Source organism: Lygodium microphyllum, chromosome 1 (genome assembly GCF_053477565.2).
Source record: "Lygodium microphyllum isolate KBCC chromosome 1, Lygodium_microphyllum_v1.1.10, whole genome shotgun sequence".
NCBI lineage: Eukaryota > Viridiplantae > Streptophyta > Polypodiopsida > Schizaeales > Lygodiaceae > Lygodium > Lygodium microphyllum.
The window spans coordinates 176297161-176304360 of NC_141135.1; positions in this window are offsets into that span (position 1 = coordinate 176297161).

Sequence of the window (7200 nt, forward strand, 5' to 3'; positions counted from 1 at the left end):
ACACCATCTTTGAATGGAAATACATCACATAGTATTCATTTTCAATATCTTCATAATCTTCTCTCTCAATCTCTCATATACAATCACTCTGTTTGAGTAGAATTGGCTATCTCTGACTCTCTCTATCTCACTCCATCAATAATACATCATATCCTCACTACAATCTCTCAAAAATCACTCTCAATAATCACTCTTAGGTCGTGGATACCCCTCCCAAGAGGTATGTCTGATATGAAGAGTCACCAGAGCCACTACAGTGTCTCTTCATAGCTCACTACTGTCACTTCACTCTAGTCTTCTCTTGAGTCTTCAGCAGCTACTTCTTCCACTTCTTTCAGCTCTTTTGCACTTGTATTCACCTCTTTCCAAGGCTAGAAAACTTTCCCAAAGTCACACATACATTCCACAGAACACTTACAGAAGCATACAGAACAGTCTACAGAACAGTACCAGAACAGCTACGGTACAGAACAGAACAGAAACAGAACAAAAGCAAAAGCTCTACAGAAGACCTATAGAAGGTTACAGAAGGTCATCAAAACTACATAACTCATTCTCAAACCATTCCAAACTCTCACAAACCATTCAATAAACTTTCACAATATCTCATTCTTCATCAATCAATACTTCATCCCTCCTTACAGAAGACAATCAAAACAAAACAGACCAAAACAGAACAAAACAGAAGGTATACATAACCATTTAGAACCTATCAGAACATCACAGAACTATCAACAAACATCATGAACTTCCAAAACACAATCAATATCATCTAAAACACTCTCAAACCACTTCCAAATCAACCAATCATCCCATAAAATCAACCATTCAGCTCTCAAAAACAACAAAAATCAGCCAAAAAACAAGTCATTTCAATACTCAACATATCCCCACACTTAATAAGGAAGCGTCCTCGCGACCTAGGAAAAAGGGAATACAAGTTCATGGAAAAGCTCAACTTTGATCTTCAATATCTTCTAAAAAATAATCCATCCACCACGACCCCAACTTATAACCTGTTTCTGATATAAAAATACAAAGAAAGGAAAACTCTTTTGAAATTAACACCTCTGATCAAACTAAAAATCATCACAAATTTGTAAAGGATATAAGAGTTTGCTTCGTCTTCATCAGCATCGGCTTCAATTCTCCATCCACGACCCCATCTCTACAAATCTCCAAAACATAGCTCGTACACAAAATTCCATAGGAAACCACCACGTTCGTTTGACATAAATGAACTCACAACACAAACACTAATACACAACACAACCATCTGAATGACTCCTTCAAAAAGAGAGTTTTTCATTAAAAGCTTCCACCATACATTGGAAAGGTATCAATGAAGATGATCCCTCTTAAAAGATTGATGTTGTCGGAATCGATCCATAGATAAGGATTCATCTACAAAGTTTTTAGGAAGATTTTGAAAAAATTGGAGACAGCACATCCTTTCCAACAAGACCAGGTATCTGCTAGGCAAACAAAGGGCATGAAAATACAGTATCTCCAGCTGTTGGAAATCAATGTTTACATTGACATTCATGCACAACTTTGGAATAGGCTTTGAATCAGTATGAGAGTGCCTATGCATATACGCCAGGTACCAAGCAAAGTGAGCAGTTAATCTCACTGAGGGATCTGCAGACTGTGAATACTGCTGGGCAAAATGAACATAGTTTTGATAAGCTTGACTGGAAGCTGTCCATTCTCCTGGAATTACTGGCCAATTAATCTGCGGTCCTGTAAGGCAATCATCCGAACTCCAGCCCCTTCTTCTAGAAATCTGATTATCAAACCCGTCACAGTCACTAACCAACTGAGGTGGTTGAGATATGGAAGTGTTAGGAGAGGGTAGTGGAATAAGGGAAAGTGGATGTAGGGAAGGATAGGAAAAATCATAAAAGGAAGAAAAGGTTAAAGAAGGAATAGCGGAAATTTGTAAGGAATCACTAAGGAACGGTGTTAACTGATAAATAGGAAATGTGGAGGGTACATTAATGAGGGGTGAAGGACAGGGTGGAGAAGGGGAAAATACCCTATCCTCAATAAAGGAACAGTAAGTGAAAATAGGAATTTGAGGGAAAGATGAAGGTTGGAAAAGAAGTGGTAAAATAATTGTGGAATTAGATTGACAAATGGAAAAATATATGGCATAGCGGTGAGCCAATTGTTGGTAATAGAGGAGGGTAGGAACAAAAGGTCCTAAGAGAGATCGTCTATGATAGGTATCAAAGAAGGTAGCATCAAATGGATTATGTTTGGAAAGATAGGTTAAGAGATCCATCCTCAGTTGGTTAGTACTCTGTACAAAGGTAGGAGCTATGTGTTGTCTTTGATTTAGGACCACCGAATCAATCATGGGATGCCACGAATTATCCTGACAATCAGCTACTTTGGAGGAATAACTTTGAAACATATCAGCTATGCGCAACTCCAAATGATTGACATATAAAACAGCCTGTAAGACCACATCCCCCACATACCATGCCATATCTACCTCATCTGGAATTAACAAATCTCCTCGGAGATACATGTATGACATCAACATGGTATCTGGCGTGACAGAATCTTCAAAGACCATTCTGACTACCTCTGTCAACAACTCAGCAGACCAAGCCCTACTCCAGCCATCCTCTGGAAAAGGTAAATCCATCGTGGAAAGCTTCATATAGAAGACCAACTTCTGTAAGTGGTAGTGGACAAAGAAAGAATGGTCTGGTAGGACATAGTCCTGAAACTGCTCAAAGGTAGACCATAACAAGTCCATTCTGGACTGCAATCTTTCCACTTTGTCTTGGAATAGAGGGCACAAAGTAGCCTGTCTCTGTAGGACAGCCAAATCCTGCTGTGAAAGAGAAGGAATTAATGGAACAGGAGGGCTTGGAGTAACAGAGCGGGACTTTGCAAGCTGATCTTGCAACTGCTGGATATGGGAGGCTTGGTTGGCCACTGTGTCATTAGCCATCTGTAAAGCTGAAAGCTTGTCATCTAAGATAGCGTGGAATTCCGTCGCTTCCCTGGACATCCGCTCCTTCTCTGCTGAAAGGCTAGTAACCTGTGACTGAGCCTCGAATAACTGGGTCTTGAATGAAGAAATCTCATCGTTGTGGGTGGCAACCAGTTGGATTTGTTGTTCCATTTGCTTAAATAAATCTGCTAGGGTATCCTTAGCAGAAGCTAACTCAGATGTTGCCTTATGCAACTGGTCTTTGGACTGCATGAGCTCTTCATAGAAAGATGCGTACAGCTGTTGAACACAGACTGTCACTGACAACTCAATGGAACTTTGAATATCCTTGCAGAGGAAAGGAATGGCATCTCCTGAAACGAGACTGTTCAGGGAGGGAACTGAGATCTCCAAGGATCCTTCTTGATGTGCTCTGAACAGGTTATTGCAAGTGAGATACCCAGGGAGTTCACTGCCAGAAGTAGCAGGGATAGGCACTGAGGGAAGTACAGAAGGGGCTTTATCCGCTACCCGCTTCAAGCGTTTGCGCTGTATGACCAGGGGAGGCGGAGAATCATCATCCTCAATGTCAATGGGTGCTGACTCTTCTGAAGGTGGAGGAGGAGGTACTGGATCTGATGGAGGAGGTAGAGGCACAGTCTTCTGTAAACCTGAATAGGTCAAGAAGGTAGACAAATATGATCCATAGGTAACATTGGTAACATTACCCCTGGTGACTTTAACAAAATGCTGATCCATTTTAGTGAGGAGGTATATGCTCCAATCAATAGCAACTCCTTTCAGCACCATCCTGGAAGCTGTGAAAAGCTCTTTGGACAAATAGTGGGATGGCGTTTTGGCAGGCATAAACCGGTCCTGAAGGAACTGACACATCGTCTTCCATACGGGATCAGTAATCATAGAAAAGGAAACTCCTGAAGAGTTTATCACTTTCTTAACATCAAGGACTTCCCTTGTCTGCTTCTGCAACAGCTTTAGAATTTCTTCATTAGAGAAAAGCTGATGAGTGGTCACAAAAGGTACTCCTTTGGAGGGTAAAGACAGAGCCTTCCCTAAGCCTCGAGGTGTCAAAGTCATAGACATTCCTTGGACTACTCCTGTCTTCTTGCTGTAAGAGGCCAGGAACTCATCACATAACGACGAATCCCCTGGAAGCAGGGGAAAAGGAGTGGCCACAAAAGCAGCAAGTCCCGCCTTCGTGAGGGGCTCAAAAGTAAGTAGGGACGAGTAATCCCTACTAACTAATGGGACGTACTGGATAGGGGGAGAAGCATGAGAAGGTGCCATTCAGATGGTTACACACACACCACAAACACAGACAATCAAGGAGAATGCCTACAAAGCAACAGACAAAAAACCAAGGATAAGAGAATTACCAATAAAACGTGACTCGACCTACTAACCCCAAGCAAACCACATCCTAGAAAAAATTTGACATGACCTTGAGACAAATGCGACCGAAAGCTTCATGCGATGCATCAGACAAACACCCAGAACCCCGTATCAGGCAATAAAAGAAAAAAAACTGCATACCGTACCCGTAACTGTAACTAAGACAGGAAACCAAAATAAGACCACATCCGACACAAATCAAAACTATATCTGCGATAAACCAAGACTGGACCATGGAAAATAACTCTAAGGACTGCGCATACCCATCCCACGAAATGGTTCATTGAAAAGGGGAAGTAAGTGCAGTGAGGGGGGAATTAATCTAATGAAGGGTTCATTTTAATAAATTATTAAAAATAGGTGAATTTTTATTAGGTGATAAACCTTAGCAAGAAAACGGCGGTTCCTTATTAGAAATTTAATTACCAATTATTAGGTGAAAACGGTGCTTTTATTCGATTCCCGGACTTCGATTCCCGACTGGGTCTCTAAATGCAATTCATTGATTACAAATTAAGGTGATGTGGAGCGCTTTTTTGCCAGCGCGTGCTCATGTGACGGCTGGTTTATTTTATTTAAAATTTTAAAGTGCCTCTTTAGCGCACGTAGCGCGTGCTAAGTGAACGGCTGGTTTATTTTATTTTAAAAGTATGTGTGTATAGCGAGAATGCGCGTGGAAACTGTGGGTGAATTAAAGGGTTCATTTTAACAATTAATTTGTGATTAAGGGAGAAATGAAAATAAATAAAGCACATAAAATAAATACCTGGAAAGGGTGTGTATGTAATGCAGAAATGCGCACGGAAGAGTCTCCCAAAAGAAGTGAATCCAGTAAAGGAAAAGTAAAGATCACTGATGAAACAACAATAACAACACCTTAGCGGATGTGTGGATTTGGGTTGTGTTGGTTGTTTATTTTGATTTTTATTTTTTATTTTTTATTTTTTATTTTATTTTGTTTTTTTGTGTGTTAAGTTGTGATTATTTATGGTTGAATAAATGAAAAATGAGCAAGGGAGGTGAGGGGAATTTTTTAGAATGTTTTTAGAATTTATTGAGAATTTTTTACAATTTGTAAATGAATTTTCTACATTTATTGGCAATTTAGGGGATTAAATGAGGAAATATTTAATTTTCTGAAATTTTAGGGTAGGCAATTTCCAGCGGACAAATTCCCAAAAATTGGCAAAAGGCAAAAGGAATTTTTAGAAATTTTTTCTGAATTTTTTTTTACGGAAAATTTAATTGAAAAATTAAGTAAATCACATAAATCATGTTAATCAAATAAGTCAGGTAGGAATAAGTCAATTAAGTCTGGTTAGTCTGGGTAAGTCATGTTAGTCACAGTAAGTCAAGTAAGGTTAAGTTAGTGAGGGTAGGTTAGTCAACTAGGTTAGGTTAGTCAACTAGGTTAGGTTAGTCAACTAACTAGGGTTAGTCAACTAACTAGGGTTAGGTGGTTAGTGGGTGGGGTTAGGTTAGTTAACTAGGGTTAGGGTTAGTAAACTAACTAAGGTTAATTTAGGGTTGGGTAACTAACCTATGTAGGGTTAAGGTTGGGTAACTAACCTATGTAGGGTTAGGGGGTGGGGTAACTAACCTATGTAGGGTTAGGGGGTGGGGTTAGGTTAGTTAACTAGGGTTAGGGGGTGGCTAACTATGGTTAGGTACAACTAACTAAGGTGAGTTAAGCAACTAACTAGAGTTAGTAAATTAGTGGTTAACTAGAGGTAAGTTAGAGGGAACTATTGTTAAGTTAAAAGGAATTAACTAAGGTTAGTGAGGAACTAACCAAGGTTAGTGACTAACCTTAGTAGGGTTAGTGGAGGAGGTGGTTAGAGGAGGTGGTGGTGGGGGAGGTGGGGGCGGCGGTTAAGGGAGGAGGAGGTGGTATTGGGCGGCGGCACGGGCGACACCAGGGCGGCGGCGAATCCGAGCGGCGACGACGTCAGCTTTGGGCAGCTGTCCACGGGCGACGTGGCGGCGACGGCGAATCCTCAGGCGGTGGCACAAGAGCAGGGGATGGAGGAGGGAGGGAAAGAGGAAGGACGGCGGCGGCACGGGAGGCACAAGGAAGGAGAAGGAGCGGCGGCAGGAGGAGAAGGGAGAAGGGAGGGAGAAGGGGCGACGGGGGGAGGCGCAGGGAGGGACAGGGAAGGAGAAGGAGAAGGGACGCGGCGGAGGAGAAGGGAGAAGGGAGGGAGAAGGGGCGATGGGGGGAGGCGCAGGGAGGGACAGGGAAGGAGAAGGAGAAGGAGAAGGAAAAGAGAGAGGGGGGATTGGGAGGGTGGCGGTCGCACAGAGAGAGAGAGAGAGAGAGAGAGAGAGAGAGAGAGAGAGAGAGAGAGAGAGAGAGAGAGAGAGAAGGGGAACGGTTGAGGTGGCGGGCAGGTTGGGGTGGGCAGGATAGGGTAGGGACAAGGGTAGGGTAGGGACAAAGGTAGGGTAGGGGGTGGGCAGGGTAGGGTAGGGACAAGGGTACGTACCCCCGTCCCGCGCACATGTGCGGGGCGGGGTAAAAAAATTTACCGTGACGGGATTGAAATGGCACTGGGATGACGGGGCGGGTCATACGGGCACGACCGGGGCACGTGGAGACGCGTAAAATTGAAAAAGGGCGCATTCACGCGCAAAACGGGCGCGTGAATACACGTAAAAATAAGGAAAAATTAATAACGCCCAATCCGGACGTCAAAACAAAATAGCATAAAAACAAAAAGTGGGCAGGACGGTAGGCGGAAAACAAGAAAAATATATGACGGAGATTCCGGGAGGGGTAAAGGGCGGTCACGTGCAAAAAACCCAAAAAACGAACCAAAAAACGCAATTAAAAATTA